The sequence below is a fragment of the Lathyrus oleraceus genome, chromosome 2 (genome assembly GCF_024323335.1).
Source record: "Lathyrus oleraceus cultivar Zhongwan6 chromosome 2, CAAS_Psat_ZW6_1.0, whole genome shotgun sequence".
Taxonomy (NCBI): domain Eukaryota; kingdom Viridiplantae; phylum Streptophyta; class Magnoliopsida; order Fabales; family Fabaceae; genus Lathyrus; species Lathyrus oleraceus.
In genome coordinates this window covers 194,868,743-194,883,641 of record NC_066580.1, presented here as the reverse complement: position 1 = coordinate 194,883,641, position 14,899 = coordinate 194,868,743, and positions in this window count along the sequence as shown.

Genomic DNA, 14,899 nt, shown 5'->3' with positions numbered 1-14,899 from the left:
CAGCTTCTCTGGCCAATCTCTCTTGGAGCCTTTCCTCAGCATCTCTGATGTAGCCATTTCTGACTTGTTCAGAGATACCCTTCAGCCTATAAGACTCAGAGGTCATCCAACTAATGACTCTGTTCCAGTGTGTCCTAACAGATTTAGGATCATCACTTACTTCAGAGTTTTTAGCCAGAGACTTGATCTTCTGGACTGAAGCTTCTGCAACCTGTATAATGGCCTCCTCAAGGGTAGGTATGGTAAGTTCAGGTTCAGGTTCAGGTGAATGAGGTGGAGAGTTTTGAGGGCTGAGATTTAGAGGTTGAGGTTCAGTTTGTTGAGGTTCAGATTCTGCTTGAAGTTCAGAATCTGCGTCTGGTTGAAGACTAGGGGATGAAGCATATAGTGGATTTAGGTCTAAAGGGTCAGAGTCTGGTCCAGGTACAGCGGGAATAAATGGTGGAGTGATATAAGGTTCAGATGGTTGAATCACAGGTGGTTGGGTTTCAGAGGGTGTGGTGGTTGTCTGTTGTGGTGGAAGGGAAGTTTGATTTTCAGAGGAGATGGTGGTTGTTTGTTGTGGAAGAGAAGTTCGGAGGGGAGAGGTTACTTCAGTTTGTGTTTGAGTTTGTGGAGCGAAATTTTTAGCATAAATTTCAGCTATTGTTGGGGAGTTTGGGTCAGAGTGTTCTTGGTCAGAGGACTCTTGTTCAGAGGACTCTTGGTCAGAGGAAGGTGAATGGTAAGGGGGTGATTCATAATCAGAGGATGAGGAAGAGCTGTGGTGATATAGTTGATTAGGGTCAGAGGTTGTTGTAAAAGTACGGGCAATTTTTAGAACAGGTGGAGGTTGAGAGGTTCTGATGATTGAAGGTGGTATTTCTGAGGTTGTAAATATGGGAGGTGTTGGGAGAGGAGTAGAAGAAGCCATTACAGGTACAGAAGTAACAGGAGGAAGAGACTTACCAGAAGAAGAAGAGACTTTCAGAGGAGCTGGAGCTTTGGTTCCAGAGGATTCTCCAAGTCTGGGTTTCTTTGCCTTCCTTGCTTCCTCAGCTATCTTCTTCTCAGAAAGGCCTCTTTTGTATCTGACCAGATCTTCTACAGAGTCCAGACAGTCTTCTAGGCGGAAATCAGAAACATCAAGGCCTTCATCCAGACGATCCTGAAGGTAGATGGCAATGGCATCTCTGGGTTCATTCTTGAAGAACCTTTCAAGGCCATGAGGCATCTTCCTCTGATCCTTCAGAGCTTCCCAGGTCACATTCATAGTGGGCTTGACTCTGATGTCTTTGATGATTCCCATACTCCTCAGATTTTTGGCATTCAGAGGCTTTCCAACGTCAATTGCCAGATCATCCATACATCTGGTCTTCTCCAGAGCATCTACCAGTCCATGCTCAATGAAGATGTCAGAGAGCAATCTTCCCAGAGGAACGTAGGATCTGGGCTTCATATTATTCCTGGTTTCTCTGACTGAATCCCTCAGATATCTGAAGAGAAGAACAGGGAGGTTGATTGGAATACCCTTCTGAATACAGTAGAGGATGCATTTCTGATCAGCATTTATGTAATCTGAAGAGTTGGAGGCTGGACGATGATGGATTGTTCCCAGAATAATCTTCAGCCAAACTCGGAGGTTCTGATGAAGCTCCTTGTTCTTAGAGGGGTTTCCTTCAACATTTGCTTTGAAGATTGTAGGGTTAATGACTTCTGTGATGCGCTTGGACCTTGGAGGAATGTTGTAAATCCTTTTACCTCCAGTTTTCTCCATATTCAGCAAAGAAGCAATAGACGCTTCTGTGATGACAATCTTCACACCCAGAACAAAAGAAACAATGAACTGGTCATCAGCATCTGCACATCTCCAGAACTCCTTCACCAGAAGAGGATAGATTGGACCATACAATCTGTTGAAGTAGTTTTCCCAACCTTGCTTGCGAAGATCTTCAGTTAAATCAACGCCATTTCTTCTCAAATTCTCAAAATCTACCAGCGATTCACATAGAACATCCAAACCTTCAAAGGGAGTTGAAAGGTTTATGTGTTGTTCGCGTTCCAAAATGTGAGGTTCTTTGTAAACTGGGGTCGTGGTGACATCTACAACCATGGGTGTTTGAGTGTTTGAGGTTTGGGGGTTAGAAGCGGCTTCCATTTGTTGGGAGAAGTTAAAAACTTCTTGCTCTTGAGGATTCATGATGAAGATTGAAGAAGAAGATGAAGAACTGAGAAGGTTGCAGAGAAAAACTTCGAGAGAGGGTTTAGGGTTTAAGAGTGAGTGAAGAGTGATAAGTGTGTGAAATGTGAGAAAAGTGTTTATATACTAAGGGTAAAAACACATGCAAAACGACACACATACCAGCGTTAGCACAAAAACCAAAATAGCACGTTTGGGGAAAAATGATTACAGCTCATTAATGAATGTCTAATCCCAACAGTAAGCACACTGCTCGAGGAGATTTCAAGCGTTCTGACCTTTGATTTCTCTTGACAGCTGTCTAGAAGTTCTAGGGTTAGACGCATGTTCCCCACGTGTTGATGTATCTGATCTTCAGGAATACCAAAGGATTTCTGAAGATTTCTAACTCAGATATCTTCTTAACTTGGTAGAAGTATCAGAGTCAGAGGCAGAAGTGTATTTGTTTTTATCAGAGTCTCATTTTACATGTTCAGAGCCAAATTTTACTCAGGACAGTTTTTAATGTTCAGATTTTCTAAGATGAAAAGAAATCTATCTTCAGCTAGAGGCTTAGTAAAGATATCTGCCCATTGATGTTCTGTATCAATGAACTTCAGCGTTACTATTCCTTTCTGAACATAGTCTCTAATAAAATGATGTTTTATTTCTATGTGTTTGGCTCTGGAATGTAGAATAGGATTCTTACTTAAACAAATAGCAGCAGTATTATCACAAAAGATAGGAATGTTACTCTCAAATATCTGGAGATCTTCTAGCTGATGCTTCATCCAGAGCATCTGAGTTGTGCACAGTGACGCTGAGATATATTCTGCTTCTGCAGTTGATAGAGCAATTGTTGACTGTCTTTTGCTAGCCCAGGAGATTAGATTGTTTCCCAGAAGCTGGCAATTTCCAGATGTGCTTTTTCGTTCTATTCTATCTCCTGCATAATCTGCATCACAATAACCAGAAAGCCTATACTCTGATGTTTTCTCATACATCAGGCCCAGGTTAGGAGTTCCTTTCAGATACTTAAGAATTCTCTTAACAGCTGTTAAATGAGATTCTCTAGGATCTGATTGGAATCTGGCACAAAGACAGACGCTAAAGAGAATATCAGGACGAGTAGCAGTCAGATAGAGAAGAGAGCCTATCATACCTCGATAGAGCTTCTGACAAACCTTGTTGCTTACCTCTTCCTTTTCCAGAATGCAAGTTGGATGCATGGGAGTCTTTGCAGAGTTGCATTCAGTCATGTCAAACTTCTTCAGAACATCTTTAATGTACTTGCTTTGATGAATGTACGTGACTTCTGGAGTTTGATTGATTTGAATTCCCAGAAAGAACTTCAGTTCTTGCATTAAACTCATTTCAAATTCTGCCTGCATTAACTTGGAAAATTCTTGGCAAACAGAGATATTAGCAGAACCAAAAATAATGTCATCAACATAAATTTGGCATATCATGAGATCATTTTCATGATTTTTACAGAAGAGTGTAGAATCAACTTTCCCTCTGATAAAATTTTGTTCCAGAAGAAAATTGCTCAGACGTTCATACCAAGCTCTGGGAGCTTGTTTAAGTCCATATAGAGATTTTTTAAGTTTGAAAACATGTTCTGGAAAGTTTGAATTTTCAAAACCAGGAGGTTGATTAACATACACTTCTTCTGAAATATAACCATTAAGAAATGCACTCTTGACATCCATTTGGTATAATTTGATAGAATGATTAATAGCAAATGATACAAGAAGACGAATAGACTCTAACCTTGCGACTGGAGCAAAGGTTTCATTATAATCAATACCTTCTTGTTGACTATAACCTTGAGCTACCAGTCGTGCTTTGTTTCTGACAACTTCTCCTTTCTCGTTCAGTTTGTTTCTGAAAACCCATCTGGTTCCAATGACATGAGTGCCTCTGGGTTTAGGAACGAGATCCCAGACATCATTCTTGGAGAATTGATCTAACTCTTCTTGCATAGCTGCCACCCAATCATTATCTTGAAGAGCTTCATCACAGGACGTAGGCTCAATCAGAGACACTAGTCCCAGAGGAATATCTTCAGAAGTTCTGAAGGTAGATCTGGTTCTAACAGGTTCATCTTTGTTTCCCAAAATCAAATCTTCAGATACGTTGCTACGACTCTTGACTTTCCTTGGAATTTCTGGAGATTTAATTTCTTCAGAGTCTGGAGTGACAGTTGCTTCTGGAGTCTTCTCAGATTCTACCAGAGTGATCTCTAAATCTGCAAACTTTTCAACTAGCTTTGACTTTTCAGGGTCAAGCTTATCATCAAATCTAACATGAATTGATTCCTCCACAATTTTGGTTTCTGTGTTGTATACTCTGTAGCCTTTAGAGCGTTCTGAGTATCCTAACATAATACCTTTCTGTGCTTTGGAATCAAACTTGTTCAGATGTTCTTTAGTATTTAATATAAAACAAATGCATCCAAAAGGATGAAAATATGAAATGTTGGGTTTTCTTCCCTTACACAGTTCATAGGGAGTCTTATCCAGAATAGGTCTAATAGAGATTCTATTCTGAATGTAACACGCTGTATTTACAGCTTCTGCCCAAAAGTGCTTTGCTACATTTGTTTCATTGATCATGGTTCTGGCCATTTCTTGGAGTGTCCTATTCTTCCTCTCTACAACTCCATTTTGTTGTGGAGTTCTAGGGCAGGAGAAATCATGGGATATTCCATTAGAATCAAATAGTTCTTCAAAATCTTTATTTTCAAATTCTCCACCATGATCACTTCTGACTCTAACAATTTTAGAGTCAAATTCTTTTTGCACTTTAGAACAGAAACTGATGAATACAGAGTGAGACTCACTCTTGTGCTTTAGGAATTTTACCCATGTCCAGCGGCTGTAATCATCAACGATTACAAGTCCATACTTCTTTCCATTGACTGATGCTGTTTTCACAGGACCAAATAAGTCAATGTGAAGAAGTTCCAGAGGCTTGGAGGTAGAAACAACATTTTTCTTTTTAAAAGATGTTTTTGAAAACTTTCCTTTCTGACAAGCTTCACACAGAGCATCTGAAGAAAACTTCAGTTTAGGTAAGCCTCTGACTAACTCAAGTTTAGTTAGCTGAGAAAGTTTTCTCATGCTAATGTGGCCTAAGCGTCTATGCCATACCCATTGCTCTTCGTGAACTGACATTAAACATTTAACATTTTGATCTTTTAAATCAGAAAGATTTATTTTATAAATGTTGTTTTTCCTCTTGCCTGTGAAAAGGACAGAGCCATCGTTCTGACTAATGGCTTTACACGTTTTTTGATTAAAGATTACATCATAACCGTTATCACTTAATTGACTTATGGATAACAAGTTATGCATTAATCCTTCTACATAAAGAACATCAGATATAGAGGGAAGAGTACCATTACCAATAGTTCCGGAGCCTCTGATCCTTCCTTTCTGATCTCCTCCGAAGCCTACAAATCCAGCGTCTTTAAGTTCCAGGCTTTGGAACATAGACTTTCTTCCCGTCATATGTCGCGAGCATCCAGAGTCCAGGTACCATGATTGGTGTCTGAACTTTGCTGCATAGGATATCTGCAACATAGATAATCTTATCTTTCGGTACCCAGAATCTCTTGGGTCCTTTTAGATTAGTCTTCCCAGAGTTTCTTACAACTTTGGGTCTTCTAGCATTTTTAAATTTGTGTTCCTGTGTGTGTGTGTAGTGGTATGAAAAAGGCGATTTAATTTGGTTACTGGTAGAGGTTTTATTTTCCTCAGAATCATACCCAATTCCCCTTTTATTATTCTGACCTACTCCATAAATCATGGATGCCATAATACTCCTATTTATCCCATTCTTCAGAAATTGTTGAAAGGCTTCTTCATATTTATAAATAATTTCATTTGAAGTTTGTGGTGCTTGAGACAACACTTCTTCTAATTCTAGGCTTTTCGTTTTAGCTTCATCTCTTTCTAACGTTAAAGATATGATTGTATCATCTCTTGCTAGAATTGTTGTCTCAAGTTTACTACACTCTTCAGATTTTGCTTTAAGAAGACCTTTAATGTTTTTAACTTTTTGTTTTAATTTCTGAAGAGAGGTAAGAGTTTCTGATAAACATGATTCTAAGTCAGATCTAGAAAGTTCAGAAAATACCTCTTCAGATTCTTCATCTGAGCTGCTGGATGTGGTAGCCATAAGAGCTACGTTGGCCTGTTCATCAGAGTCAGATTCTGATGATTCGGATTCACTATCGTCCCAGGTGGCCATTAATCCCTTCTTTGTTCTGAAGGCATTTTTCTTGAAGCTTTCTTTCTTAGAGTTATCTTTCTTCAGCTTGGGGCATTCATTTCTATAATGACCTGTTTCTTTACATTCAAAACAGGTAATATCTTTATTAGGTTTACCTTTTGAAGTTGACTCTGATCTATCCCCTCTGGGTCTTGATCTTCTGAAGTTGTTGTTGTTCCTTCTTTTCCAGAGTTGCTTAACTCTTCTGGTTAGTAAGGACAGTTCTTCTTCATCATCAGAGTCTTCAGGTTCAGAGTCGTCAGTATCTGCAGTTTCTGCTTGAAGAGCTTTGGTTCTGTCTGACTTCCGTCTTTCAGGTCTGGACTTCAGCGCCACTGACTTGTTCCTTTTCTGAGGCTCATCCTCCTCTAGTTCTATCTCATGGCTTCTGAGAGAACTAACAAGTTCTTCAAGGCTGATAATGTTCAGATCCTTTGATAACTTCAGAGCAGTAACCATTGGTCTCCATTTCTTTGGCAGACTTCTGACAATCTTCTTAACATGATCTGCAGTCGTGTATCCTTTGTCTAGCACTTTAAGACCTGCAATAAGAGTTTGGAATCTGGAAAACATAGCTTCTATAGCTTCGTCATCTTCCATCTTGAAGGCTTCATATTTCTGGATCAGCGCCAGAGCCTTCGTCTCCTTGACTTGGGAGTTTCCTTCATGGGTCATCTTCAGAGAGTCAAGTATATCTTTAGCCGTCTCTCTGTTGGTAATCTTTTCGTATTCGTTGTATGATATAGCATTTAGAAGTATTGTTCTGGCCTTGTGATGATTTTTGAACTCACGTTTCTGATCTTCTGACATTTTGCTTCTGGGAACTTCAGCTCCATTTAAGGTTGGAGGTTTGTATCCATCTGTGACAATGTCCCAGAGGTCAGCATCATAACCCAGAAAGAAACTTTCGATTCTATCTTTCCAGTAATCAAACTTTTCTCCATCAAAAACAGGAGGCTTGGCATTGTAAGAATCTTTCTCATTTGAGTGGGCCATTTGTTTTTCTCGCACTGGATCTCTCTACACGGTTAAGTGTTTGATTTGAAAATCAATAACAGAGCCGGAGCTCTGATACCAATTGAAGGTGAGAAAAACAAGAAAGGGGGGGTTTGAATTGTTTTAAAAATAAGCGCTTTTGCAAAATGAAATCACACAATGATTTTATACTGGTTCGCTTATAACACAAAGCTACTCCAGTCCACCCGGCCAAGGTGATTTCGCCTTCAACAAGGACTTAATCCACTAATCTTGAAAGATTACAAACAACCCCTAAGAGAGAAGAAAATCTCTTAGTCCTCTCAAGTCTACAGACTACAAAGAGTCACTTGAGGAAATCAAATAAAAATAGATACAAGATGTGTAATCTAGAGTGCTTCTAAGAAAGCAAATATTACAAACTTAAGAACAAATTTTTCACTTGATAAGCAAAAGCTTAGTGAAAATCTTTGAAGAACAAAGATGATTTTCTTGAGCGTGATATTATTTCAGTATAGTTTTGGCTAGTGATTTCTTCGTGTATACTGAATGAGATTTCTTCTCTATTTATAGGAGTTGAAGTAGAGTTGAATTTAGCGTTGAATCTGTTGGATATTGAGATGTAGTTACGCCATTCCATTAATAGCTTCTGCAGTAGACTTTTTCTCTTAGAAGTGACTACTTACCACAATTAGTATCTTCTTTCTTGGAAGTGGAGATTAACGTCTCTTTCTAGTTGAGGAAATCCATTTGCAGAACTTTAACTTGGCTTAAACGTTACTTCATCATGATTAACAATTCTGATTAGAGTCTTTGTGTATCTGGAGAAACTTGCTTCTGATGTTATCTCTTGAAGAGTTCAGATGGCGCTGATAACTTCCAGAGTTTACAGAAGGCATTTGTTCAGAGTTAGAGCTTCTAGACTTTACTTCATGTTCAGATGCTTCTGATACTTTGCAGTTTTGTCCAGAGTCAGAGCTTCTTGAAACGAGATTCCACTTTAGATGCTTCTGATATTTGAGATTTTGCATCTGATCTTGTTTTGCATCTGATGACATCATCAGATTTATTTCTTCTTTCTTTAGAACCCTGCACACTTAGAAACTTTTCGTTAGGGTGCCATTTTTGGTTTCATCCTTTGTTATCATCAAAATCATGGAGTCTGTTGTAGAACACTTTTTGTTCTTACACATTGTTCGATGTCCAGTAAACGTCGAGTTTTCTCCCAGTCATCAGTCAGTGTCTGGTTGAAAGTGTTACTCTGAGGAGTTTGGTATCATGACGTCAGATCAGCAGTGTTCCCCAGTAGTGCGATACTGGAGGAAATTTTTCCGTCGGACAGAGATGGAAATAATATCAGAAGACGTTACGTGATCAGCGCGATTCCGGGGTTCAAATGGAGAAAAGGAGATGTTGAGGCATTTTCTGGAGATGGGGTTCAAATGAAGCAAGGGAAGTGTTGTGACATTTTCTGGAGATCGGGGTTCAATCAGAGAAGAGTATATGCTGAGGCATTTTCTGGGGTTCAAATGGAGATTGGAGTTGAAGATTGTATCCGGGATGAGGTCCTCAGGATTATCTTCTGTTCATGTGTCACCTTAGACTCTGGCTGAGGCCAGTGGAGGTCGTTATAGGTGTCTTCTGAGGAAGAGATACACATGCTACCTTCCTTTTGTGAAGGTATACCCTCTGACATGTCGCCATCAGAGTGGTGTTTGGTGTTATTTCCGACGTTGCCAGCGGAATTATCACGAGAGATTGGAGATCGGGGTTCAAATGGAGAAAAGGAAATGTTGAGGCATTTTCTAGAGATGGGGTTCAAATGGAGAAAAGGAGATGTTGCGGCATTTTCTGGAGAACGGGGTTCACAATGGCGATCGTGAGTTATCGTCAGGCGACTGGGGTTCAAACTGGAGAATGGGGTTCATTATTTGGCAAATAGGAGAGCGGGGTTCAAATGCAGTGATTTGAGGATCATTTGCGCAGAAGAAAATTTCGGGGTTCAAGAAAATGAAAAAAAAAGCGATTATCAGAAATCTCGGGGTTCAAGAAAAGCATAAAAAAGAGAGGAATAATAATCCCGAGCGGATGAGTGGTGTTCAGGCCATGGTTATCCCTGCGTTACCATTTATTTTGGTATCCAGGTCGACATTTCTGTTTCGGTGATCAGGCCGACTTTCTCCGTACCAGACGGATTTCTTTTTCAAGGTTGTTTCTTCGCCGATGCTGACAGGCGTTGTTAATTATATCCCATCAGAGTGCAAATTGTTCATCTGTTCTTGGTGTTCAATCACTCTTCATCCTGATCATCTGAAAGCCGAGGCTATTCATATCGACAGGTTCACAGTGGATTGAATAGGGGCAGCTGTAACACCTCAAAATTTGCCCTCCTCTCTTGGGACTAGCATAACATATTTGCATATCATTTTAGGTCATTAGGAATTGCATATTGCATATCATGTGGTTACATGGTGCAAGCCATTCTCCCAAGTCTTGGTCAGAAGATGAGGAAGTCAAAGTGCAAGCTAGGGTTTTATTGGACTGGTCAGCAATCATCTGAGGATGTGGAGGTCCAAATTAGGGTTTTGTGATTCTCAAAGGAGCTTGGTCTTCATCTTGTTTGAAATGATTCATCATCATCATCATGGTCTTGTTATCATCAGGAGTTTGATCAGCATATTTCTTGAGATTAGGGTTTTGACCACTGGTCAACCCTAATCAGTTGCATTGGGCCAATCAGGGCATAATCAGGAGATGGGGTCTATGATGTATGTGGAGATCATTCTATGGTTTTATTAAGTTAATTGAGGCTAGGGTTTCACCCTTGGGCCATTTCATCAGAGGATTGGAGCTCAGATTGATCTATGCATTGCCAGATTCATCTATCAGTTAAAAAAGTCAACTATGGTCAACTGTACATGATTTAATGGATTTGGAGGTGGAAATGAGTTGGATACACTTCATTCATGTTGGAACAAGTGTTATTTGACATGTCAAAGCTCAAGAATGAAGAAAATCAAGTCAGAACAAAAACTGCCAAAAATAGAAAGTGACTTGTAATGGAAGTTTCCAAAAATGGAAAGTTTTTGACCACAAAATTACGTGTCCAAAAAAGCTTCAAATGAAAATTTGTTCAACATGAAAGTTGTAGATCTTGTTCTCACCTTTCCAAAAAGTCCAAGAACTTGAAATTCCCATGTATGGTTGGCAAGTTATGGTCCATTCAATTTCAAAAATGACCCATAATCGGAGGGGCATAACTTCCACATGGAGTGTCCAAATTGAGTGATATTTTTATGTGCAAACTCCATTTAACATGTAATTTCATGGTGCATAATTGGAATTCATCAAAAATGGTCAATGCAAAAAGTCAAATTTCAAGTGTATAGTTAAAGATCCAAGGGCAAAATGGTCCAACTTGAGAAATAATGAGAATTTTGGAATGGGGATTTTTGCAACACCGCACAAATGCAATTTAAAAATTGTTTGAATGGTCACAACATGTCAAGGTTCACTATTTGGACAACTCACTTTTGAAATGCACTTTGAAATTAGACAATTTGCCATGACATAGTGAAATTCCAAATTACACATCCAATGGCCATGGGACAAGTTGCAACAGATCACACATGTCATTTTGAGAGTGTGTGTGCTGTCAATGAGTTGTCACAGGGCTTGAGTGAAAAGACCATTTTGCCCTTGCTTTGAAAATGACATTTATGCTAATTACCATTACATTTTGCTAATTGGTGATTAAGAGCTTGATTAAAGGGAGGTATATACTCTTAATCATAACTAACTTTGATCACAATTACAATTCACAAGAAATTTCAACCAATTTTCCCTCCAAATTCTCCAAAATCCTCAAGAACACACAAGAGCAAAAATCCACAAATCTCTTCCAATTCTCCATCAAATCACGATTTTCTTTTTGATTCAATCTCCAATCATCTTCTTCTTGATCTGTTTTGACAAAACCACTGCTAACAACACCAAATCCGTGGTTGTTCTTCATCATGCTCAACTATGGAGTTTTGTGAATTCTTCTTCCTGGATCGCGATTGAGCTAAGGCAACTTCTCCATTCAACCTAAGGAAGCTTGGCACGCATCTGTTTGAGGTTCTCACGTCCAGAAACATCAAGAACAACAACTGTCTTCAATTTGAGGTTGGTTTTCGAATCTCATGGTTTCTTGAATTGAGACATGCTTATTGTAGATCATTACATGTAGATCATCCTGATGTGTATAGTTTGTGAAATGATTAACTGTAGAGAAAGAAATCGTGTTTTGAAGATTGATGTGTGTTTATGTTTTTGCTCGATCCCGATGATACAGTAGGAATTAGGCAATTTAGAGTACATATTCATGATCCTCTTGCTTAGACCTTTCCAATGGTTACCTATTTGTTAATTTTCATTGAGGTTTGTGGATGACGAATTCTGGTGATGTCGATGAAGAACGATGCTGTTCTTGGTTTTTCTGGAATAAAACTGCGTTTGATCTTGGTTTCTTTGCCTGGCAATTCGAATCCTATTTCCCGCGGAAGCCGTCCACTCACAGCATGCCAGCGCGTTAAGTGGCTACGCAGCGTTTTGGGCTATGGCTTCATATTTACGAATTTGCCACTGATCTCATTTTAATTAACAAAACACTTAATAATTATTTCACTTAATTTAGCAAACTTAGAAAAATCATAAAAAAATATTTACAAGTCCAAAAATTATGAGGATTTTTTTGTTAGTTCCCAATTTTTCCCTAGTTTTTTATGAGCATGATTTTGCAAGTTGTGCATGATGGAAAGTTGACTTTGCTTAGGGATGTTTGACTTGTGTGCATTTTTTACATGTTTTACCATTTTCATTGTGAAATGTTCATACCTTGAAAGAAATTCCTGAAATTTTTTGAGCTCATTCTGGACATGTTGATGGTGATTTACATATAAAGTTTGTGATTTTTGGATACCTGTGGAGTGAGATATGATTTTTTGAACTTAGGTGTGACAATTTGTGTCACACCTAGCTAGGTCAACTTCATGAATTTTTTTGCATGACCTATGATTTCTGGATTGAGTTGAAATTTTACATGGATGTTTATGGATATGTTGAGATGCTATGTGAATTTTTCTGGATTTTTATATGGCATTTTCAATTTGATTGATATTTTTCATCTCTGTATGTCAATTATGCAAGTTCATATGACACATGTTTGTATATCTTGTGTGAAATTCTCATATGGTTTTGGATGAAGATGAAATTTGGTATGCTGATTGTTGACACATTGTAGGACATCCCTGTTTTGGTCCCATTCATTTCTTAATTGATCTCACTCTGTTATGAATTTTTGAAGTGAATGCATGTGTTGATGCTATGAATTGGCTTGGATAATTGTGTCTGGATTTCTTGATTTTCATTGGCTTAGTTCCTTTTGTCCAATTGAGCTGAAAATTGACATGCTATACCTTGAATAGGTCCTGTTTAGGTGTGAATTATTGGAGGATTTTTGGAATTATTTTGGTATGCTTTTTATTGAATTTATTCTGTTTGGACATTGGATGTTGCATTTGACCTAGTTTGACTTGTTTTGGTCATGAAATGAATATGGTGAATGATACAAACATGGGATCAATTGCATTTGCTTTCTATTTGCATTAATTTGGTTTTGGTTGAGAATTGTTTGCTGTTTAGAATTTTTTCTCCCTTTTGGACCCTAGGCTTGGCCTAGTGGTCTAGTTTCTCACATTTGGATTGACTTTTCAGGATGAAATGCATGATGCTTAAGGAGAATGCTTCAAGTCAATTAAATTGAGATTGTTGGATGTTTTGAACTAATTTGACTTTGTTTTGTAGGTTGTGAAGCTTGAGCTTGAGCTTATAGCTTGCACTTATGTGCATTAACTTGTGTTGTCTGTATAGATTAACAATTTGCTGTTTACTGTTTGTCTGTCTGAGTACTGATGATACTTGATTGATTTCAGGTACATTTAGTCGCTTACAGTTCTTTAAGAACTTGCTTGCTGCTGCTTGGTTTTTAAACCACTTGAGGTAGGACTTCTATTCTTCATGTAGTCTGGGAGACCCGGCCTGTTACCTGGCCGGGCAATTGTCTGAAGTCCTCCTTAAGAGGCAATGTTTGTGGTTGTTTACATTTGTGCCAAGCAGGTGAAGTCCTCTATGAGGCAATTGGTGGAAGCCAAGGGATATGCAATCTATCCCCCACTACTCTGTGAGTCGTCCCTCTGCTCACACGGCTGTGTGTTGATGCATTGGGACACAAACCCAAGATCCTGTGCTGTTGCACAATCGAGTCAGAGTCTTTGAGCGTAGAAGGGTCCCTCCATTCTGGACCCACGCTCCTTTGTCTGAAGCTCTCCCTGGTCAGGGATAAGAGCTGTGAGGTCTCATCCTCACTTCACCTTTTCATCTGCTTCACCTTAGCCTCGTAATGGCAAGGTTAAGAGCGAATACCACTCATGTACAGATGACTTGCTTCGGCAGTCAAACCCATTGTTTGAGCCTCACTTGATTGGTTATAGTGTGTGCTATGTGAATATTTGCTTGAAATGCTTGTTTTGATCTGTATGCTTGTATGCTTGCTTTCTTCCTGGATAGGATTAGCTTGCAGTTGTGCAAGTAGGTAGAAACCTGAACGTAGGGTAACGATGCATGACAACACTAGGCTCGAGTCCAGCTCCCTGGTAGTGTGTCTTCCCTCGGTTTCTGGCTAGTTTTTTCTTTCCCTTTATGGGGAACTACATCGCCCTGATCCTTGTTCCAGACGAGGTATGTAGGCAGGTTGTAACACCCCAATAAAATAAAATAATTATTTAAATTAAGTTAATAGTATATTATTAATTTAATCAAATAATTGGATTATTTTATTATTAGAATATTATTATTGGATTTTAATATTATTATTGGAATAATATATAAGTGGGAATTAAGGAAAGAGTCCCATTGGAGTAAAAAGGTTTTTACGTGAAAAACAGAGAAGCGATCGTGAAAGAGGAAAAGGGCAAAGAGGCAGAGCAAGAGGAAGAAGGTTGGAGAAGAGAAGAGCTTGGAGCTTGAGATTCGCCGGATTAACTCAGGTAAGGGGGGTTTATCGTCGTTTAATGGGTATTATGGGTTAGCATGTAATGGGTAGTGATAAACCGTGAATTGACCCTAATTGGGATTTTGAAATGCTGAGAAATTTTGATGAATAAGTTGTGTTAGACTGAAATTGAATCTGTGTTTGGGTTAGTTGTAAAATTCCGAAAGTGTAGCTTTTTACGGAATTGGAATCGGAGGTCCGGAAGTCCTCCAATGGCGGAAAATGCGGAGGATTCTGCATTCTGCCTTGAGTTAGCGCAGGAACAGCTTCTGGCTTGCGTTAACCGGTTAACCCAGGGTGTTAACCGGTTAACACTGTTTTGAATTGTGAAAATGTGTTGTTTTGCTTGCGTTAACCGGTTAACCCAGGGCGTTAACCGGTTAACACTGTTGTGA